Here is a 23,605-nt window from a genome sequence, read left to right on the forward strand (position 1 = left end):
AAAAGAAAACTGCAGCATTTAAAATGAATGGAACAGTTAAATAAATGTTTGCAACGTGGATGCCAACCAGACAAATGCCATTCAACTCTTAGGTAGTAATATGCCAATGACAATGGGAGCTCATTTTTTTGATAGTGAAAGAAATAAAGATCACAAAAGAAAATGACCACAAGGATGAGGAACCTCGGTCTACACTTTTCCTTGAGCTTTGGTACATCCTGAGGGCACAGACCTGGGGACCCCTTTCCTGGTGATGAGCCATCACCCACTTCCTAAGTGTCACATTTACCAGCCCCAGCCAAGAGCTTAGAGTCAAAATCCTAAAACCGCTCTATTTTTTTTTTTAAAGACTCACACATACATAAATAGGATCATCAACAATAGTTGGGAGATGCCTTGGATCCCTTCATATGCCAACATGATAATCCAACGTATAAAGAAAATCTCAATACACAAATCTATTTAAAAATCTCACTTCAAAAATAAATGCTCAAGTCATGGCATGAATGACAAAACCAGAGCCCACAATTCAGAGGCATTTACCACAATCTTGCAGGACAGGACTTCTATGTTCAAAAGTGACCGGATCAGACCAGCTTCCAGGTTTTAGGAACTCAGATGATGCGTCTGCGCTGACTGCTTGTTTCCAGCACCTTCTGGGTTCTTAATCCAACTCATACTGGAATGGTGAAGAAGCTCCAAGAAGCTGCCTCTGAGGTCAGAGGCCTCTGTGGCAAAGGGGGGTCCAAGACTGGAGCTGAAAATGCTGGCCGTCTTTCTGTTCTCTGGGACTAACTGTCTGATGTACAAGGGCCAACCTTTAGTGCTGCCTTCATGATTTGGGCTGCATCTGGGTACCAATTACACTTTCATCAACTTAATATCTTTCTTTATATTGACTCACTCTTGTTATCACTTAAACACCTACTTTAGCTTTGTCCTAAGCAAGAATGTCCACAAAATCACAGTCCTGATGTTACTAATTATATATGTTTTCTAATACACCTCAACATAAATAATTACTAATGAGATGAAAGACATTTGCTCACCATCTAAAAACCATCTCCACAGGCCACACTACAGGGAAACAGATTCAGCAAAGATCTTCCCTTGTCTCATAAACTCACCAGATTAGATAAAATACCTTGGTACTTGCAACTCAGAAACAACCTGCCATGCTGACCCCTTGGCCCCGAGCTGCTGTGCACATCGGGGTTCTTACGAAACCCGTTCTGTAGGTTTCTCTGCTCCTGGGTCTAGGATTATATCAGCCTCCATCCTAGGAGTAGCCTGACACACGTCCTGCCACCCCAGCCAGAAGACCCCGAAGAACAAGGCATCAGATGGGGCCACAGCTGCCAGAAGAACATGTTCTTTTTGTATGGCCTTTAAAGGAGGAACATACGTGCATCTGGGCTTTGGCCAGTATGCTAAACCCTGGAGGACCCATCTTGTCATGAGGCCAGAGTACTCCGGGTTTGTCATTTCCTTGTCCACCTGGTGACCAAGTACCACAGGTGGGTTTGAAAGGTGACCACACCTTGCGGCGATTAATCCCTCACTGCTTGGCTTCCTTGCATGAACACAGATGCTCGTGGCAAGAAAATATAAATGTACAACAGGAGCAGAAGGATGAGACAAACTATGATAGAAGCACACGATGGAATATTGGGGAAGAATGGTTAATTATTTTTGTTTTTAAAAAAACTATGGGGCTTCCCTGATGGCGCAGTGGTTGAGGGTCTGCCTGCCAATGCAGGGGACACGGGTTCGAGCCCTGGTCTGGGAAGATCCCACATGCCGCGGAGCAAGTAGGCCCGTGAGCCACAACTGCTGAGCCTGTGTGTCTGGAGCCTGTGCTCCACAACAAGAGAGGCCGCAATAGCGAGAGGCCCGTGCACCGCGATGAAGAGTGGCCCCCACTTGCCGCAACTAGAGAAAGCCCTGGCACAGAAACGAAAACCCAACACAGCCATAAATAAATAAATTAATAAATTTAAAAAAAAAACAAAAAACTATGAATTTCTAGGTATCTATGTGCATAGGGAAAAAAGAAGTGGGTGAAATTAACCAGAATGTTTATAGTAATTATGTTTGGGTGAAGGATCTTGGCTTATTTTTAAAAAATTATTTTTAGTTTATCTGTGTTTTGGAACATTCCTACAATGAACATATATTGCTTGTATAATAAAAAATAATAAATGAGAAAATGATTTTTTATAGCAACATGGAAAAAGCTTATGATAGAATGTTAGGTGATAAAAGTGAGATTATAGCTTTATGGAAAAATCTATGGTCAGGAAAAATGTTAGGGCAATGGGAATTATAGAAGAATTTGTTTAAATGCAGTCTTCCTAGAATTTAGGGGAAATTCTGGGGAAAGGAACAGGGAAGATGCTGGATTGGCTGGGATTAAGTGTCTACTGTTTGGCAGAAATGGGCCTTGTCAGAGAAGTTCAGATTGGATGTATACTTTAGCTTGTGTTCTAATATTTGTAACTATTTTCCAAACATTTCTGTTACTTTTACAGTTTTTTAAAAAAATTAAAAAAAAAAACCCCAAACCAAACAAAAGGGAGAGGTATTCAATCAACTAGGAAAATCTGCTGGGGTCTCCAGTAGCCCGGCAATTCTTTCCATAATTTACGCAGGAGGACCTTTCTTTTCCTCTTGGGGACAGGTGAGCCCAAGGTGGATTTCAGAGAAGGTGGCGGCATCAGAACTTGTATTTCTTGGATGATTCCTGTCTTCCAAAACCTTGTTGACAGAGTCTTAATGCTGTGTTTGCTTCCTTATTGCCGAGGACTTGGCTACACCAGGCTATATCCTGTACAATCACAATTACATGGGAAAACACCTTGCCCACCAGGCCCGGTGCCAGGAGCAGAGTCATCGCGTCCTGATGGACAGATGACTTTGGGATTCGGGGATGCCAATGGCGTGCACACAAGCCCACGGCTTTGCCCCTACCCAACCATGCAAGTGGCCACTTGCCCAGGGTGGCTGGTATGTGTCGACAGCTGGCAGGGAAGAATGTGGTCAATTTCATATGCTCCCTACTCTCTCCCTGCCAAGGCTGGAGGCAACTTGCAGTGGAGAGTATATGCTGAGACTTGGAAGATGCCAGGGGTGCAGGGGGAGCGGGTAGAAGTGGAGAAGGCCGGTGGTTATTGTACTGGGAATAAAATGCAGTGTCCCTGACTAGAGTCAGAAAAATAAGGTCAACCTGGTAATATTTTGAGGCTCACGTAGTAGGTCTAGCCTCTCTCTCTCTCTGTTTTTCACTGGGAAACATGAATTATTCTATTATCATTAAAAATAAGAGCTTTGGAGTCAGACAGATTTGGGTGGAGTCTTGGACCCATCACATCACCTCTCTGAGCCTCAGCTGTCTTATCTGTCAATGGGGCCAACAATAGCACCTCCCTCCCTTGGCTTTTTTTTTTTTAAATTAATTTATTTAATTTATTTATATTTGGCTGCGTTGGGTCTTCGTTGCTGCACGCAGGCTTTCTCTAGTTGTGGCGAGTGGCGGCTACTCTTCACTGCGGTGCGTGGGCTTCTCATTGCAGTGGCTTCTTGTGTTGCGGAGCACGGGTTCTAGGCGTGCAGGCTTCAGTAGTTGTGGCTCGCGGGCTCTAGAGCACAGGCTCAGTAGTTGTGGCGCACAGGCTTAGTTGCTCCACGGCATGTGGGATCTTCCCGGACCAGGGCTCAAACCCGTGTCCCCTGCATTGGCAGGAGGATTCTTAACCACTGCACCACCAGGGAAGCCCTGGGCTTTTGTTTTGTTTTGTTTTGTTTTCAGTGAGGATTAAAATGAGATAATGCATATGAAGCACTTGGCATAGCGTTGAACAAATGTTGGCTAGTATTACCATTATTAGGGGAAAGAAAGATGACAACATGTAGGTGGCCACTAAGCTTACATACTTACTTGCAAGGCTGCTTTAGAAAGGACAGGTGCTGGAAGGGGGGTTTCCCAGCTCAGTAAATGCATTATTTGGCTTTGGACTAAACGAATGATTTGGTTTTTGGACGGCGCTTCCCGGAGGCTCAGCTGTCACCTGTCCCATGCCTGTCAGAAACTTTCAACAGCTCCCAGTGTCTGCGAATAAAGGCCTTACAGTATGGCCCCAACCTCCAAGTCTCCTTTTATTCCCTTCAAAATGGGTGATGGTTAAGAAGCTGGGTTCGAATCCCAGCTCTGTCACTTACTCGCTGTGTGACTGTGTGGAATTGACCTACCCTCTCTGTGCCCTGGTTTTCCAATCTGTAAAAAGAGGGGAAAATAGTCCCTCCTTCACTGGGTTGGTGTGAAGAGTCAATTGTAAATGTGAAGGACCCGGCACAGCGTCTGGCACACAGAGAGACCAGTGCCTGGAGCAGTTTCTGTGCTTCTCATACCATGTCCAATGGACCACTCGCTGGAGCCCATGGATACTCCGGACATTCCCACCAGGTTGCTTTTACTCATGCTGTTTCTCTCCTGGAGTGCCTTTGCCCCAGGCCCAACTCCAATGCCACCTCTTCCACGAAGTTTCCCAGTCCTCACTGAATGGACGTCATCTTCCCTCCTCCTTAGTCCCATAAGATTTTCTGTGGACCACCCGTTCCTGTTTGATTTGTTCCCATCTGCCTTGTATCATGGCTATTCATGTCCCTTTCTAATCTATCCGACTGGGTGATGAGGGCCCTAGTCAGATTCCCCAATGTTTGAACTTGGAACTTTGCACGTGATAGTTGCTCAATAAATATGTCTGGACTTCAGAGCTGGGGGGTAGGGCTGACATTCAGCTGCTATGCCTCGGTGTGGCTGCAAGAATTGTTTATGGCTGGAAACCTTCCTAACTGGAAGGTGCCCTTCACCTAAACATTCCAATTATTGCTACTGCTTATAGGTGTAGGGAGGAGGTGTCGGGGGTGGGGGGAGAGGCGGGGGGAAGCACCTGGTTTCCCTCCATCCACCTGCCACTTTGAGCTGTTGATGGGTTGAATTGCATCCCTCCCTCCCCAATTCATATGTTAAAGCTATAATATCCAGTACCTCAGAATGTGGTTGTATTTGGAGACAGGGTCTTTAAAGAGGTGATTAAGTGAAAAAATGAAGCCCATAGGGTGGCCTAATCCAATCTGACCAGCATTCTTATAAGAAGAGGTCATTTGGACACCCAAAGAGACACCAGGGATGGGCAGGCACAGAAGAAAGGCCATGTGAAGACGCGGTGAGAAGGCGGCTATCTGCACACCAAGGAGAGAGGCGTCTGCACACCAAGGAGAGAGGCTTCTGCAAAACCAGCTCAACCAACACCTTGATCTTGGACTGCCAGCCTCCAAAACTGTGAGAAAATACATTTTTGTTGCTTAAGCCATCCAGTCTGTAGTAGCTGTTCTAGCAGCCCTAGCAGACTAGTAAAAGCTGTAAGAGAAAAGGAACTGGTAGGCATGAGGGTGAGTGGGGGTGAGGAGAGAGCAGGCTGAAGGGCTCTCCCAACTCCAGGATCGGGACGATGGGGTCAGTAAGTCTATCCCCTGCCCCCAAGTAGGAATGATTTTAGTTTAGGGGTGAATCTATTCTTTTTTCCCCCAACCAAAGGATGCCATAACCTTCCATGAAAATACACTCCTGCCTTGCAAGTCCCTCCTCATTACCAGTTTAAAGGCAACAAGTGGCACCTTAAATTTTTTTTTTTTTTAAACTTAGGCAGAGGGGCTTCCCTGGTGGCACAGTGGTTAAGAATCCACCTGCCAATGCAGGGGACACAGGTTCAAGCCCTGGTCTGGGAAGATCCCACATGCTGTGGAGCAACTAAGCCCGTGCGCCACAACTACTGAGCCTGCACTCTAGAGCCCACGAGCCACAACTACTGAGCCCGTGTGCCACAACTACTGAAGCCCGCACACCTAGAGCCCATGCTCTGCAACAAGAGAAGCCATCGCAAGGACAAGCCTGCGCACCGCAACAAAGAGTAGCCCCCGCTCGCCACAACTGGAGTAAGCCCACGCACAGCAACGAAGACCCAACGCAGCCAAAAATAAATAAATTAAAATTAAAATTAAAAAAACAAACAGACAAAAAAACTCAGGCAGAGACGAAGAGTGAGTGTCCAAGCTTTTGACAAAAAGGCCTTGCAGTTTTCCTGCAGTGAGTCCAGCAATGGCTTCCGGTCACACTCAGAATAAAACCCAAATTCCTTACCATGGCCTGGAGAGGCAGTGAGGTCTGGCCCTTGCCCCCCTCCAGACTCACCTCCTACCCTCTCACCCTTCCTCTTTTCTGCTCTTCCGATTTGCCAAGATCTTGCCACCTCTCCTTTGCACCTGCTGTTCCCTTGGAATCACCCATCCCCAGCAGCTTCCACAGCCCTCCCGGCCCAGCATCAGGATGACTCGGGAAGCTCTTAAAAAACCCACAGGCCAGGGCCTCATGCATAGCAGCTCTGACTCCCCAGGTCACGGTATCTGTATATATATGTTTTTAACTCCTGCACAAAGTCCGATGCACAGGCAGGGTTGGGGACAATTGCCCTAGATCTTCATAGAGCTGCTTCTTCTTTGAGGCCTCAGCTCTAATGCCACCTGTCAGAGAGGCCCACCCTGACCCCCAGGACCCCACAGCCCTGTTTATTCTCTCCACAGAAGCCAACACCATCAGAAACTGTCTAATCTCTTCGTTTGCTGCCTGTCTCCCTCCGCTGGGATTTGAACCTCCCTGCGGCGTCACTGGGCCTCTCGCTTCGCTGCTCCAGCCAACACAGGAGCCACAGCCCACACGGGGCGACCGCTGGGCACCGGAAGCGTCATCGAACTGCGGTGTCCTTTCCGTGAGAAATCGTACAGAAAAAGAGAGACATAAAATACGAATATTTTGCAAGATGAAAAGAGTTTGGGAGATGAATTGCACAACAATGTGAATGTACTTAACACTACTGACTGTACACTTAGAAATGGTTAAAATGGTAAATTTTATGTTCTGTGTGTTTTACCACAACTAAAAACTTTAAAAAGACATGTTGAACATTAAAAAATCTCATCAATAATCTTTTTAAATTATTTATTTATTTATTTATTTATTTTAATTTATGGCTGTGTTGGGTCTTCGTTTCCGTGCGAGGGCTTTCTCTAGTTGCGGCGAGCGGGGGCCACTCTTCATCGCGGTGCGCGGGCCTCTCACTATCGCGGCCTCTCTTGTTGCGGAGCACAGGCTCCAGACGCGCAGGCTCAGTAATTGTGGCTCACGGGCCCAGTTGCTCTGCGGCATGTGGGATCTTCCCAGACCAGGGCTCGAACCCGCGTCCCCTGCATTGGCAGGCGGATTCTCAACCACTGCGCCACCAGGGAAGCCCTCATCAATAATTGTTAATACTGACTACTTGTTCAAGTGATAACATTTTGAATATATGGGTTCCATAAAATATATTACAGTACTAAAATGAATTTCACCTGTTTCTTTTTTTCTTTTTACTTTTTTTTTTTCAGGGTGGCTATTAGAAAACTTTACGTTGCTTATGTGGTTCCTGTTTGTGGCTTGTGTTATATTTATGTTGGATGGCGCTGACCTAGAACTGTGGCCGGCTCACGGTAGGCACTTAAATATGAGCTGAATATCAAAATGAGTCCAGTTGCTGCCAAAGAGGTGCTTTTATAAGCATAAGCACGCTGTTCTGTCTGCCAGGCTGCAAGAGGATGGGAGGGAGGCTGTGGTGGAGCTTTTATGTAACTAAATCATCACAATTAATAATTAATGTCTATTATTATGCTGATAACAGCAGCTGCAGTTTGTGGAGCACCTAACGTGCGCCAGGAACTGTCATGGCACTTTGTCCACGTCATCTCATTTCGTTTTCAAGTTAGTTAGTCCTATAAGGAACCACTGCCTCCACAGGACAGCTGGCTGCCCAAGGTCACCCAGCGGGTGAGGGGAGAGCTGGGTCTGTAAAGGGCTGGCCCAGCCGCCCCAGTACACCTGCCTCCTGCCGGGGCCAGGTCCCACGTGCCATCCTGTCATGTAGGACTTGCAGGCCCTGCCTGAGCCAGACAGTGGGCAGGGGCTTCTGGCTTCTGGAGCCAACAGAGAGCCCCCATGAGGCAGCGAGTCCCTGCCCTCAGTGTCCAGGAAGAGAATGAAACAATTTGTAATCTCTGATCTCCTCGAGCTCACCCATCCAGATCCGCTGCCGGCCCTCTCAATTTCAAGGACTCCGGGGAACCGGTCCTGGCCCAGGTGGTCATTCTTGCTCAAGGCAGTTGTGGCGGATGGCGCTGGGCCCGGCCTGACCTGCCAGAGGGCCCTGCCCCGTCCCTGAGGCTGCAGCAGCCACAGGATCTGCGGGTGTGGCCTCTCCCCTCCTGCCCTGTGGCTTTCAGGCCTGGAGCTGCAGGCCCAGACCCACCTGAGACTCCATCTCTGGGGCTCAGATCCTCTTGAGCAGGGCCCCCTGTGGTATCTAACGTGAGACCTTTTTGGAAGGGGTCTTTGATCCTAAGATGCAAGAATCAGAACCCTTTGGAATGGGGGAGGGGTGCAACGCATGGACAGAAAATTCTCCCACGTCTGGGCTCCAATTTCATCTTTAAACCGTCGATATGAACTTGAGGAAACTGCTTGGGTCTGGTCAAAGAGACAGGGACTGAAGAAGCCAATAAAGACCTGGTTTCTGGGACTTCCCTGGTGGCGCAGTGGTTAAGAATCCGCCTGCCAATGAAGGGGACACGGGTTCGAGCCCTGGTCTGGGAAAATTCCACATGCTGCGGAGCAGCTAAGCCCGTGTGCCACAACTACTGAGCCTGCGTGCCACAACTTCTGAAGCCCGCGTGCCTAGAGCCCGTGCTCCGCAACAAGAGAAGCCACAGCAATGAGAAGCCCGCGCACTGCAACGAAGAGCAGCCCCTACTCGCCTCAACTAGAGAAAGCCCGTGCGCAGCAACAAAGACCCAACGCAACCAAAAAAAAAAAAAACAAAAAACCTGGTTTCCTAGGCGACAGCTGGGTGTCAAGGAGCCTGACCTCAGAGGGAATAAAGATCCTGCCATCTGGGGGACCTCAGAGCCCCCAGCCTAGGTGCAAGCCAATGGATGGGTCAACCAGTGCCTAGCCTAGAGTAATGGTTCTCAAAGTCTGGCCCCAGACCAGCTGCTGCAACATCACCTGGGAACTTGTTAGAAAGGCAGCTCCTCAGGCCCCACTCCAGACCTCCTGAATCAGAAATTCTGGGTTTGAACAACTAACCTGGGTTTTCACAGCCCCCTAGGAGATTCTGGGCCACGCTAAATTTGAGGCCTATAGCCTTACTACTCAAGTACCAGGACCAGGCAATCAGCATCACCTAGCAGCTTGTTAGAGACACAATATTCAGGCCCCACTTCACTTACTGAGTCAGAATCTGCACTTACCAAGACCCCCTGGCACTCGTGTGCGTGTTAAAATTTAGGACGCGTTAGCCTAGAGTTCCTTGCCATAAAGTCAGGGGTCTCAAACTCAAATGCTTCCAGGGACCAAGCAGGTGATGTTAAAAAATGAAGCCAGGTTAGATCCAGCTGATTATTGCTCTTTGGAAATGTGAGCCCAGGACGGCCAGATCTTCCAATTCTTCAAGAGAATCTGGAAACCCAGATGCCAAAGTTAAATGTCCTGATTTAAAAATTACTGTGTGTGGGCTTCCCTGGTGGCGCAGTGGTTGGGAGTCTGCCTGCTAATGCAGGGGACGCGGGTTCGAGCCCTGGTCTGGGAAGATCCCACATGCCGCAGAGCGGCTGGGCCCGTGAGCCACAATTACTGAGCCTGCGCGTCTGGAGCTGTGCTCCGCAACAGGAGGGGCCGCGATGGTGAGAGGCCCGCGCACCGTGATGAGGAGTGGCCCCCGCTTGCCACAACTAGAGAAGGCCCTAGCACAGAAACGAAGACCCAACATAGCAATCAATCAATCAATCAATTAATCAATAAAAAAATAAATCTTTAAAAAAAAAAAATAAATAAATAAATAAATAAATAAAAATAAAAATTACTGTGTGTGTGGGACTTCCCTGGCGGTCCAGTGGTTAAGAATCTGCCTTCCAATACGGTTCGATCCCTAGCTGGGAAACAAGATTCCAAATGCCGCGAGGCAGCCAAGCCCGCGTGCTCTAGAGCCCACGTGCCACAACTAGAGAGCCTGCACGCTGCAACTACTGAGCCCGTGCGTCCTGGAGCCTGCGCACCACCACTAGAGAGAAGCCCGCGCGCAGAAACAAGAGATCCCACGTGCTACAACGAAGATCCCGTGTGCCACAACTAAGGCCCAATGCAGCTAAATAAATAAATAAACATTAAAAAAAATTATCGTGTAGGTCACACAAAATCAGGCCTATGGGGCACAAGCATATAGGCCTTGGGGCAGGAAAGGTGCCTCATCTCTGGGTAAGCTTTCTGAGCTTGGGACAGCCCTCCCAGGCATGGCCAGAGGCACACAGTAGGGACTCAAGAAGGGCTGGGACAGAAGTTCCCAAATTCGTCTGCGTAATGGAACAATTACACTGAGTAGCTGTCGCAGCTATTCAGTGCTGCCGTGGGAGTGTGAAAGCAGCCAGAGATAATATTAAATGACTGAGCGTAGCTCAATCAGTTTTTCTTTTCCTTTGGCCGTGCCGCGCGGCTTGCGGGATCTTACTTCCCTGACCAGGGATTGAACCCGGGCCCCTGGCAGTGGAAGCGCGGAGTCCTAACCACTGGACCACCAGGGAATTCCCAGCACAACTGTGTTTTAATAATTCTTTATGAACACTGAATTTTAAGCTGCATGTAATTTACATGTCACAGAATATGATTTTTCTCTTGATTTTTTTTTTCAACCACAGAAAAACCATTCTTAGCTCATGGACTGCACAAACTTGGCCTTTGGGCCATAGTTTGCCAACCTCTGGGCTGGAGGAATGAATTGAGGGCCTGGAGGCCTGGACTGCAGTCCTTCTTCCCGGTATTTACGCACATAATCTCCCCTACACAATCTCTGAAACCTTAGCAGCACTTGATTATGAAAAGGTTATGTTGACAAGGCCCGATCAAGTATTGACTTGGTCTGGCTCTGGGCCAAAGACTTCAGATTAGACCCTAAATCCTTCATCACCCTGGCAGGATTTTAGGGAGCTGCCTTCCAGTGGGCTACTCCGAACCCCACCTCCCTGGCTGGTGCTATCATTGATCCTTAACATGTAGTGACCATTCAGCTATGTGGTGGGCACTGTCCTTAGAGCTTTACCCGAATCACCTCATTTCCTTCTCACTCCCCAAGACAGGGAGGACTAGTATATGCCCATGTGTATTATCATATACCCATTTTTTAGATGAGGAAACAGAGGCACAGGTGATTTTTCCTAAAGTCACAGAGTGACAGGAGTAGAACAGAATTGAACCCAGGTCTGCATGACTCCAGAGGCTGCTCTCATAACCAATTTGCTATATTGCCTCTCAATAATCCATCACTATCACCAGTCAACACGATGCCCAGACACAACCTTCTCAAGGACAAGCCTTGGGCAGCAAACCTGGGCTCTCTGCATCTTAACTGGCATCCAGACACCAATCAACCTTCTCTGCCTTGAGCTGCAGCCAGACCTGGGGGACCCAAGATCGATTCTGTACCCACTCCAGGAAGAAGGAGGCTAGCAGAGCTGCCTCGTATGACTGTGCACTGCACAACTCTAGGGGGCATTATTCACAATGTACCCTGTGTGGACGGCACCCCTGGGCCTGTGGAGCTGGAGGCTGCAGGTGAGGTACTCATGTTGCCTGGCACAAGATTGGCCTTGGGTGCCCACCTTAACTGCTATTCAGAAACAAGTCATCCAAAAGGGGGGCAGCCCAGAAGGAAACGCCACCATGGACGGTGGAGGTGCAGGCTGGCAGCTGTGGGGAGCCCTTTGGGTCTGGGGCAGGGAGTGGCTGGCTCTTACTGGAACCTCCTCCATCCAGCTTGGAAAAAGATCCTGCTCCCTGATCTGTCTCAGACTGGACTGACCGCAGCTCCCAGCTCTGAACTCTTGGCCCTGCTCCAGGTGAGAGGTCCCCTTCCCATCCCTGCACACCCTGCCTCCTTGGAAAGAAAGAAGGGCTCTCGACTGTTCTCTCCCATCCTGCCCCCAAGCTGCCCCGCGCTAGCCCTCCAGTGCTCGTTCTCACACTGGGCAACACCTGCCCCTGGGCATCCAGGGCCGCTGGGAACTCCCAGCCAAATGCTCCCAGTTCTCCCCGTAACTACTGCTGTCCTTCCCTGTGTGTTTTCCTGTGTTTGTTTTGCTTTTATGATTTGAGCCAGGCCCTGGGCCAGCACTTTACATGCACCAGTTCATGTGACCTTCATCACAACCCAATGAGGCAGGAACTATGATTATCCCCATTTTACAGACAAGGGCTTGGAGAGGTTCAGAGAGGTTAGGTTGTTTGCCCAAAGTCACACAGTTAAACAGCGTCAGAGCCAGGAATCAGATTTGGGTCTTTTAGACTTTAGAGCCCAATTCTTATCTTTCTAGGGGAGGAATGTGTCATGTCCTCTAAGTCTGTTTCTCTATCTGCAGATTGGGTCTTGGGTCTGGGAAGCCATGTGGGTGACTATGATGTTGCTGCTGGTGATGAAGGAGATGATGATAATAATGGGGATGATGGTGATGAGGAGGAAGAGGTGGTGATGATGATGAAGATGAAGGTGATAATGATGAAGATGAAGCTGATGATGATGAGAGCAGTGATGAGAGGATGGGGCTGATAACGAGGCAGGTGGTGATAATGACGATGATGATGATGGTAATGACCACGATGTACCTGCCCGATACAGCTATTGTGCAGACCACATGAGGTAACTCAGGCAAAACACTGCTCACCGTGCCTGTTCTATAGTTAGCACTCTACAAGTGCTGGGTCAGCTGAGGTCTCCATGCCCTAGACCTCCAGAGTGGATTCCACTGCACTGCAGTGTGTTCAATAAGCACCCTCCTCCTCAAACACTAGGTGAAAGGCAGGAATCAGAGACAAGAAAGGGAAAAAAGAGTAACGTTTTTCTCTGTTGGTCACTCCTACTTCCTGCTAAGTCTCCATTTCCTGCCAACCTCTGAAATCCAGCTTGGCTTTGGAACTAAGTCCCTGGGAGGGAGGCCTGGCCTCGGTGGGTTTCCTGGACCTCAGGTGGCCTTCATCCAGGCCTCCAGGGAGATTTGGAGGCTGAGAATCTGGTGCCCAGGAAGGGGCTGCTGCCCCAAGAATCACAGCCATTTGCAAGCTGGGCTCCTGCCCTTCTCTGTTGGGGGAGATTAGGATCTTCATCCACACAGCGACCCAGGGTTGGTCCTAGGGGAGTGAACAGCTGAAACCTTATACTCAGCTGCTGGCAAACCAAGGGCTTTGAGAGCCATTGTCACAGAGTAAAACTTTCCATTCCTCCTCCACACTCATCTGGAAGCTGAGGAGAGGCAGGGTGAGCTCTGTGGTCAGACTGCTTGAGCTCGAATCCCAGGCCCACCATTTGCTAGCTCCGTGTGACCTTGGGCAAGCTACTTAACCTCTCTGAGCCTGCTCTCTTATCTGCAAAATGCAGACAATTACATCACCTGTTTCACTGGACTGTTGGAATAATACGATGAGATCCCACAAGTCTCTCCAAAGGTCAAGTGAGGGAGAGTGTCTGTACCTTTATGGTCGCTGAACGAATTCTATGATGTAACGCTTGTGCCCGGCATGTAGTGTATATTTTAAAATGCTGCCTATTGTTATTACAGAGGAGAAAGCCACATGGGCCCCATCAACATTTCTCTGACGAACTATATCTTGTGTTGAGAGAAACTGAAGTCAGTTCATCCCTGTGCACAAGGCAAGCAAAACAACGTGGTTCCCAGACAGAGTGGCCGCACCTTCTCCAGTGACTGAGATGAGTTTTGGAGCCGTCTGACTGCAGGGAGTTTTTAGCCAATTAGATCCTAAGATCCAACAGGAACACAGCTCCACCCATCTCAGGCCCAGCCACTGGTGGGCCACAGTGGGAGTTCAGGAGTGGGAGTGAGGATGGAGAGGGGGTCTCGGGTGAGGGTCAAGGAGTCTCCTGGGGGCTGAGACATGTGACTTGCTCCACCCTGTATCTCCAGGACCTAGTCCATCACTGGCAATCATCCAGCCACCTGTCATTCATTCACTCAACCAATATTCATGGAGTGTCTACTGGGAGCTGGGGCTGCAGCAGCTAAGCAATAAACAAAACAGACAAAATCTGGCCCCTAGAAGTTTAAATCCCTGCGAACTAGTGTTGTAGCCTTCAGGAGACACTCCCTGAATATTCCCAAAGGCTGGGAAATGTGTCTGATGCCCCCCCCTGCCCCCGCCTTGCTCTGCCAGGTTCTTTCTTCTATGGGGGAGATCTGCCCAGTGGGTGGGTCATCCCATGGCCAGGCTGCCACCCACTGTCATCTGGTGTCAGAGGGGTCAGGGAGGGTGAGGCCCAGACCGGCTCCTGCTCCACCAGCCAGCAGGCTGCAACCAACCAGTCGACCCTGCGCGTGAATACCACCCCTCCCAGGACACACACGCCCAGGCCGATTCTGATCTTTCAACTTTCCCTGAATTCTGCAGGTGTCTCGGTCTTTTCAGCCCAGGACTCTCCTCCCACTGCCCCACCCTCATCCCTTCTTGAAGCAGGGCTAGAACAGCATTTCTGGAGTTAATCAGAGCAGTAAGAAGGGTGGGGCCAGTGAATGGAGGTCAATTACCTGCTGCTAAGGTGCTGTGCTTGCTTACTTACGACCCTGCAGGAGGTCCTATTGTCCGCAATCCACAGGCCAGGGTTGGGGCTCAGAGGTTAAGCGTCTTGCGCAAGGTCACACAGAGCTAAGCTCCAACTCCAGCCTGTTTAACTCCCAAACCTTTAACCGTTACATCAACTGACTGTCCAAAGAAGACAATTAAGGCGTCTGGGGGATTTCAACACTTAGGGCGTGGCAGCAATGCTCTGAGGACAGGCGCAGTCTCCCCAGGCAGTCTGCAGTAAACCAGGACCCCCAGGCCCAGTAAATGCCCCTCCTTCCACTTGGGAGCACCCAGCCCGTGCCAAGCACACGTCTAAACATTTTACATTCCACCCTCCCCAATCTCTAAACAGCCCTTCAAAGGCTGCCTCCCGGTCCACCCCGACCTTCAGCCTCAGACCCCGAAGGTCTCGCTTACCAGCCAAACTCCTTCTCACTGTGGTGCAAACCGCTGAGAAAGGACAAAGGTGATCCCTCCTGGGGTGGTGGGAGGGGGCGCCTCTCAACCAGGAAAATCAACAAACTCCACACACAGACAGGTGAGAGTGGAATTTCAGGAATCAGCTTGTTTTGGGAGGTTGCAATCCGGCTCCCACTTAAGGTCCTTGATGGAGCCGGCGTGCAGGTGCGGCTCCTGAAGGAGGGTGTGCCAGGCTTCCCAGGTCTTAGCCCTCCTTCCAGGCCTCAGCTTGGGAGTGAGTTCCCCGGCACGCCAAGAGGAAGCAAAGCTACCTGGGTTGTCCCAGAGGTCTGCAAGGAAAGGGCCCCTGATCTTCAAGACACTGGGGAGAAGGAGAAAGTCGGGGCTGAATCTGGGCTCTGTTGTTATCACTGTGAGGCCTCTTGGGAAAATCCCTGAACCCCTCGGAGGCTCTTACTGTCTCATCCCTCATCAGCTGGCCTCCTCTTACCTTATCTTGGCCTCCCCAACCCATCCCAGGGAAGTCCTCCAGATTCATCTCAGCCCCCTGACTGTATCTTTGCTAGGATATTGTTTCCTTAGTGTAAAAAATAAATTCCTCTTTTAAAAACAAAATTGCTAAGACTTTCAGGCTTATTTCAAGTTTATTTATTTTCTTAACAATTACTTAGGACTTACTGTGGGCCAGGCAATACTCTAAGCACTTGACACCTTTAATCCTCATAACATCCCTAATGGGGTGAGAATTATTATCACCTCCAGTTTGCATAAGAGAAAAGTGAAACAGAGAGGTTAAGTAACTTGCCTGAGGTGACACAGCTAATAAGTGACAGAGTCAGGATTCGGATCTCTGTAGGTTAGGAGGCCACAGGTTTAGAATTGCTGCATCTTTGGTGGATTCCCACCAGCCAAGATGATTTTGTCTGACTCGACATTCTGTGATTTTACATTATGGAAATGCATTAAATTTTTTTTTTTTTTTTGCAAATACAAAGTGATATAAAAATATAGATGGTTCTTTTATAAACTCCCTGTATATAAACTCACTCCACCTGAATCTGCTGGTCTTAATATTTGGTCCAGTAGCTGATTCTAGCCTCCCTATCCTCTTAAACCTGAACTCCTACAGCTGTTCCAGAGATGCAGAGCAAGCACTCTGTATAGATAAAGTCATCTAGTTCTTGCAGGATTCCTTGCAGGTACTCTCTGACAACCCCATTTTGTAGGTGGGAAAACTGAGGCTTTAAAGAAGTACACACACTTAATCAAGTATACACAGCTAAGAAGTGATGGAATCAAGGACTAGAACCCAAGCAATCTGATATCAAAGCCCCTACTTGTTTCTTTGTCATCCCTAAATATTTTCACTGTGGCAAAATATACAACATAAAATTTACCATTTTAACCCTTTTTTTGGTAAAGATATACTTTAATGTCAAGATTCAGGTTGAAACATAATTGTCTTACAAAGACTGTGAATTGAAATGTCATAATTGGAGTTGCAAGATGCCATACCAGCCCCGCTCCCAGCCTTTCCTGCCTGTGTCTTACATCAAAGGAGTTAAATCTGTTCCACAAAATAAAAATTAAAGTAGCCTTGGCTTACCAGCAATTACACTTTCACTTTTCCCACCCAGCTAATTGTTTTAAAACTAACTTGCTAATACGCTGTCAGTGCAAATTTATTCATAATAGACATGAACAAAAGGGTCGCCATTTCAACCATTTTTAAGTGTACATTTCAGTGGCGTTACGCATTCACATTGTTGTGCAACCACCACCACTTACCCATCTTCAGAAAAATTTCATCATCCCAACCAGAATGAAACTCTGTACCCATTAGACATTAACTCCCCATCCACCCCTCCCCCTCAGCCCCTGGTAACTTCTCTTCTACTTTCTCTGAATTTGCCTCTTCTAGACGCCTCATATAAGTAGAATCATACAATATTTGTTCTTTTGTGATAAAGGCCCTACTTAAAACCATAATTCAATTTTTATTTGAAAACATATTATATAATTTGGGTCGTAGTCAAAGGGGGAGTTAACCTTATCTCTAGTGTCATGCTTGTTTTAAATAAGGAGAAAGAAGATACATGTGGCTAGATTTTATAACTATAATATAACAACTGTATGAGGGAAAAAACACCTAATGAGTACCAAAGTGTATGCAATAAAAGGTAAGTCTCCTTCTCATCTATCAGTTCCCCTCCTCAAAGTATAACCAGCTTCTAGTGGGTCCTCCAGGTTCTAATGTGCATATACAAATATATACACATATAACATTGAATCCCTTTTAAAACACACACACACACACACACACACGTGGTAGAACACTATACACTGTTGCATACCTTGCATTTTTCTTTTAACAATACATCTGGGAGATGGTTTCACATTTATTCATGCAGCGCTACTGCTTTCTTTTGAATGGCTGCATCATATTCTCTTGCATGGCTGTTCTGACATGTACAGTACTTAGTTCCCCTCTGGTGGATGTTTAGCTCATTTCCAATCAATTGCTCTCACACACAGACTATCTTTGTTCTAACATGATGTGCCCAATGCAAGGATATCCACTGGATAAATTCCGAGAGGTGAAGTAGCAGAGACAGAGGGTATGAGCATCTTCAATACTGACAGTTTTCTTACCCCCGCCTCAGGTCGCCCCCAACTTGTGCTCCCACCAGCAGAGTCAGAATCCCGGTTGCCCCACCAACACTGAGTGTTACCCAGAGAACTCGCAGGTGGAAAACAGAATCGGTGTGGTTTTGTTGTGCATTTCTGTTTTCAGAGTTCAGCATCTTTTCATCTGTTTGAATTCCATTGTATTTCTTTTTATGCAAACAGTAGAATCATATCCTCTATTCCTTCCCCCCCGCCCCCACCCCCCACCCGGCTTTTGGATCCCATGGTTCGTCTTTCATTCATAAGAGCTCTCTATGAAATTAACTCTTTGTCATAAAAGTGGCAAATACTTCTACTGGTTTGACACGCCTGGGCTTATGGATTTTTGTTTGTTTGTTTTGGCCATGCAGAAAATATTAATTTTTATGTAGCCAGACTCAGCAATTTTTATCTTTAAAGCAAGGCCCGTGCTTCTACCCATTAGGCAGTACTGCCTCCCCGCTCTGATCAGCACTTTGAAGAAGACACGTGGAGTGGGCCTGCTTCTTGATTGGAGGTCCTCGGCAAAATATTATTGTCCCCAACCTAGACTTGGGCCTGGACACGTGTTCTCAAGGCGCCAAGGGAGAAGAGACTGTTCACAGAGAGACTCTAATCGCGAGCTTTTACTGGGAAGGGGACAGGTCCTCAGCTCCCTGATCCCGCACTGGAAAAGAACTCCTCTGAAAGTCAAATCTTGCCCCAGGCCCTCAAGGTGGACCCACTGGAGGCTGTGAGACTAGAAAGGAGAGCAAGTTCTAAAGAATAAAACCCCCACTAGGCCCCTTGGCAACTCTCCTATCTGTAAAGAAGTGGTTCTTTCCAGCCTCCCCTGCTGGAGGGGATGTGCCTTTGTCCTCGGGCGTCCCCTCCAGGTTGGGCTTTGCGAGGGCAGAATTCTCACCACCAACCCACTCTTCTACAGGGAGGTGGATGCAGGTGGCCAAAGAGGATCTCATTTGAAGGTTTCCTCCAGACCAGTGATTCTGAAATTTTCGCTTTCATGAGAGCCACCTGGAGGTCTTGTTAAATTACAGGTTGCTGGGCCCACCCCCAGAGTCTCTGACTTAGTCGGTCTAGACTGGGTCTGAGAATCTGCATTTTGAAAAAATCTCCAGGTGATGCTGAGGCTTCTGGTCCAGGGCCCACACCTTGAGACCCACTGGCCCAGGACATCCACTCCCTGGGGACCCCCATCTCAGGCTGGGCAGTGGTATGAGTTAGGGTGAGAGGCCTGGAAGAACACAGGCTTCGTTCAATCAAAATAACAGCAACTGCTCTGTGCCAGGGGCTGTGCATTCATTCTCACCTCATCCTCACACCAAGCCCACGCAGTAGGTTTTACTAGTACTAACTCCAATTTACAGTGGAAAAACTGAGGCTCAGAGAGGGTGCATGGGCTTTAGAATCAGACAGATCTGGAGTCTGATTCCAGCTCAGCCACTGACCCATCGTGTGAGCTCTTGAGCAAGTGACTTACCATCCCTGAGCCTCTAACTCATCAGTGAGTGGGGACCAAAAACGTGATTCTTGGGGCATTATGAGGATGACAGGGCTGATGATTATAAGGGCATCTGTAAGGCACAAGAAATGTATATCTCCTTTCCTGCTGCAAGCCCCATCATGATCTCAAGGTCCTTTTCTGTCTCTCCAGATCCATCTTCCCTCTCCCTATACTCTGAGATACTTTACCAGAAGTCACACTGGACTACTGTCACTTCCTAAACCTGTTTCACCTGGTCATGCTCCCAGGCCTTTGGAAAGGCTGTTTCCTCTGTGTGGAAATGCCTCTCTCACGCTATTGCTCCAGAGAAACTCCTATTCATCCTTCAAAACCCACCTTAGAAGTCCCCTCCTTTTTGTCACTTTCCTTGAAATGTTGTGCTCTTCCTGCCCTTGGAAAGGCAGGAAGAAGACAACATTTTCCTCTTTCACTTGTGTTCCCATAACATTTTATACGGAGTACAATTTGGAATACAAATTGCACTGTTACAGGGACCAGGCAACTTATACCACCACCAGCAATCATCAGCATCATCAGCACTTAGTGTATTCCATGCACCAGGCACTGTTGTAAGAGGCTGAGGTTTGTTGATTCCTTTAATGCCTAAAATAGCCCTCTGAGGCAAGTGCTACTTATTATCCCTATTTTCCATATGAGGAAATCGAATCACAAAAATGCTAAATAATTTGCTTTAGACCATACAACTAATCCATGCCAGAGCTGGGATGCAGAAGCTGGCTGTGGAGTCTGTGTTATTAACATTTATATTATGCTGCTCTTTATGAATGAGGGATGGGCCAGGTGGGGACTGTGCCACCCTGGAGGGTGCCTGCCCCATCCCAGGGGGCAGCCGAAATGTTAGGGCTGGAGTTGTCAGCCTTTCTGATCCTCTTTTCTCAAGAGGATCCAGAACTACGAAGTTTTATGTGACATCTCCCACCTTTTAAAATCTTGGGAGTAAGCTAAAATTGAAAAAGGAGTGTGGAGCTCACAAAAGCTGCACACAGGTCTGCTTTGTGGGAACCTCGTCTCGGTTTGTTTCTGCATCTTAGCTCAGGGCCAGGCGCACAGTAGGTCCTTTGTAGGTGCCATGACACTTCTGGACCTCACTGTGAGGTGGGCGCGGCTCTCACAAGCTGAGCTCTCATCCCAGTCCCACTCAGCACTGAGATTCTCTGACCTGCATTTGGGATGTGGACGAGGTCCCAAACGGTGGCCCTGAGCACCACCCCAACCTTGGGGCCATCTCCGGGTCTCCTCCGTCCAGGATAAGACTTCCTGCTTTCCAAGTGCTGACAATGAGTTAAGTGTTTTGTTTCATCATCCCACTGATCCACTCAACAGTTCTGGGAGGCTGCCATCTTCATCATCCCCAGGTTACAGATGTGAAACTGTGGCTCAGAGAGTGGAAGGGAATTATTGCCCAAACTAGGAAGAGGTGGAGCTGGGACTGTGGTGCACACAGCTCTGATTCTGGCTTCTCCCCAACCAGCTGTCATCAGGCCTTCCACCAAACTTTTGATGGTTCTGGCCCACGTTCTAGGGCAAGCACACTCCCATGGTACAGCCCGGACCTGTAAAGTTTGTGGTACACAGATAAGACCCTGGACACTCCAGTCTGTCAGGCGTGGTTTCTAACTCCTTCTGTGTCCTATTGGACGGCGGGGATGGCATTGAGAGTGTCTAGAGGGAACTCCTGGACATGGTCCCTTATGGGAATTCTGCCCACTGGGGCCTGGACAGGCAGAACTTGTGGCCTGGCTCAACCCCAGGCCTTTGGGCTCAGCAGCAACTGCAGATAGCGGGGTGTAGTGTTTGTACTTGTCCACAGACAGCAGGATAGAGATGTGCATATGTGCACCTGTGCATGTGTGTATGCCTTGTGTATGTGTGCACGCACGTGTGTGTGCAATGGAGAACAGGGGACCTTGTCCCCCAAATTCAGATCCCGTGAAGTTAGTTTAGGACAAAGTACAAAGAAATCTTAACCCAGAGATGTCAATTTACAGAAGAGGTTGAAATATGAAACAGTCCCCTAATTTTTACAACTTAACTGCCCATCAGTAGGCATATCCATGGCGGAAAACAAGGCAGCAGTTAAAATAAATAAGCTAGATTTATATGCAGCAACTTGGATAACTTTCAAAGAAATGGTAACTGGGTGGAGGGGGGTGACGAGTTTCAGAATGATGTGGATGGATTATACCGTTTCTATTAAACATCCACCCACACATTACTCTGCAGCTTACATACCTTCTATGGGTACGCATGTATACGACTGCCTGGGTGTAGGAAAGGCCTAGAAGGAACTCCCCAAATTACGAAGGCAGTTACCTTTGTGGGAGCAGGGAGGTCAGGGGTTGGAAAGTTACAGACAAAGGAGAATGGATCTGTCTCCTCCTCACGGCATCACACAGTTCAGTGGGCAGGTACATTGGGCCACTGGTGGACGTCAGGTGGGGGCCACAGGGAGGCTTAAGCCTGGGGAACTATTCACACAGGACCCCCATGGACTCTCTGAGGGCTCCGCTGTCAGGGACAAACAGCCGCTTTGGCTGTTCTGCCCTCGCTCCCTGGTGGAGATGGGGTGTGGGAGCTGTCCTGCCTCTTGTGAATGAGGAGCTCTGCTGCTTCCTCCGGAAACCTCCCCCTGCCTCAGTTTCTCCCTCCACACTGGAGGGAGAGGTCCCGCCCCAGCTGTCCGCCCCCACCCCCAGCCCAGCACCCCCAAATCTCCGACATATGCCCCTCTGGGGGATAGACAGCAGAGCCTCCGGATCTGGCCTCCTCCCTGTGTCGCCCCAAGGGGGACAACTCAGGGAATGAACCCCCGTTGCCCAGAGGCGGGCTGGCAGAAGAGGCTAAGGTGAGCTCTGGGGTCAGACTCCCTGGGTTCAAGTCTGGGCTCAGCAACTTGTCCCTGGAACCTGGGGAGGCGTCTCCAGCCTCTGACCCTCAGTTTTCTTCTCTGTAAAATGGGGACACCAAGAAGGCCCTAATTCCAGCAAAGCGTTGTGCGTCCCGGCGTCTAGCCCGCGCTCTCAGGTGTCGCTGCTGTCGCCCTCCCGAACGACACCTCACCCCGCCCCTCGGGGCCGAGGACGCTGCCGCCCTCTCTGCCGCCCCCGACACACACTCATCTCCCGGTCCCTCGGCTCGCATCGGGGGGCTTCCCCACTCCCCACAATCCTCTGCGGTGGTGCCCCTGCGCCCGAGGCCGGGTCCCCGCAGTGCCGCCGGCGCCGCCGCCGAGCGCCCTCCGCTGGGAAACGGCGGGGTGGGCGGCGGGGGAAGGCGCGGAGCCCGGCGTCGCTGTCGTACCTGCTTCCCGCGGCGGCTTGGGATGCGCGCGGCTGGCGGCGGCGGCGGCGGCGCTCGGGAGGAGGCGGCGGCGGCGGCTGGGCGGCTGTCGCGGTGGCGCCGCGAGCGCGCGGACAGGGACTGGGCGGGAGCGGGCGGCGGGGCGGGGAGGTCCGGGAGCGCGGTGGGCGGGGCTTGGCGGCGCCGACGGCCACCGCGCCCGCGCGGCTCCCCGCCGCCCCTCTTTCTCACTCTCCCCCGAAACAAGCCCCCGCCGCGCGCGCTCCCTCGTACCCGCTTCCGCATCCACGTCTGCCCGGCACACCCACCCGGACCCTTCGCGCACACACCCCGCATTCTCCCTCTGCACATCCGGACCTGTGGCACCAATATGTACGCACAGACCCCGTCATCCTCGTGTTCCCCAGACAGACCACTGTCCCCACAGTCCCCTACCCCGCCCCCCCCTTCCAGCACATACGTGCCCCGTGCAACACTCCATCCTGCCCCGCGGTGTACCTGGACACCTCGCGCACACCTGTACGACCACGCCCATCACATCCACACCCCCGCAGGCACCGATTGTCCTCTGGGCAAGCTGAGGACTTCAAGGAGTTTGCGTAGGAACAGGCTTCTGCAGCTGATTTCCCTGCCCCTCATCCGACCTCTGCATTCCCTCACCCTCACCTTTGCTTTCTCAGTGACCTTCTCCTTCCTTGGCCTCAGCCACATCCTCCAAGGTCACTCCCAGATCCCCGTCAGCCCCTGAAGGCCCCATGTGTTTGGACCTCTGGCTTCCTCCCAGTGACACCCACTACACCTGTGCTTCAGCCTCAGCGTGCTGCCAGGCCCCCTTCTCTAATCCTCATTTCCTTCCCTCTTCTCATCAGTTCCAAGGACTATCATTTCAGTATCTTCATTTCACATGTGCATGGCAAACCCCAAATGTCAGC

General features: G+C 49.7%; 1 protein-coding gene across 2 annotated transcripts in view; it reads right to left on the bottom strand.

Annotated features, from left to right (window-relative positions):
* Window positions 1-22,784, bottom strand: part of SCNN1B (sodium channel epithelial 1 subunit beta) — a 77,105-nt gene extending 54,321 nt beyond the window's left edge. Inside the window, exon 1 of one of the 2 annotated variants that reach the window (XM_057530230.1) lies at window positions 22,674-22,784. The gene's annotated coding sequence lies outside the window, so the exon portion shown is untranslated. Of the gene's footprint in view, window positions 1-15,178; window positions 15,200-22,673 lie in introns of those variants that run through there. The other variant, XM_007198285.2, reaches the window with a different exon arrangement.
* Window positions 22,785-23,605: the final 821 nt, after the last annotated feature.

The sequence above is a fragment of the Balaenoptera acutorostrata genome, chromosome 15, assembly GCF_949987535.1.
Source record: "Balaenoptera acutorostrata chromosome 15, mBalAcu1.1, whole genome shotgun sequence".
NCBI classification, from domain to species: domain Eukaryota; kingdom Metazoa; phylum Chordata; class Mammalia; order Artiodactyla; family Balaenopteridae; genus Balaenoptera; species Balaenoptera acutorostrata.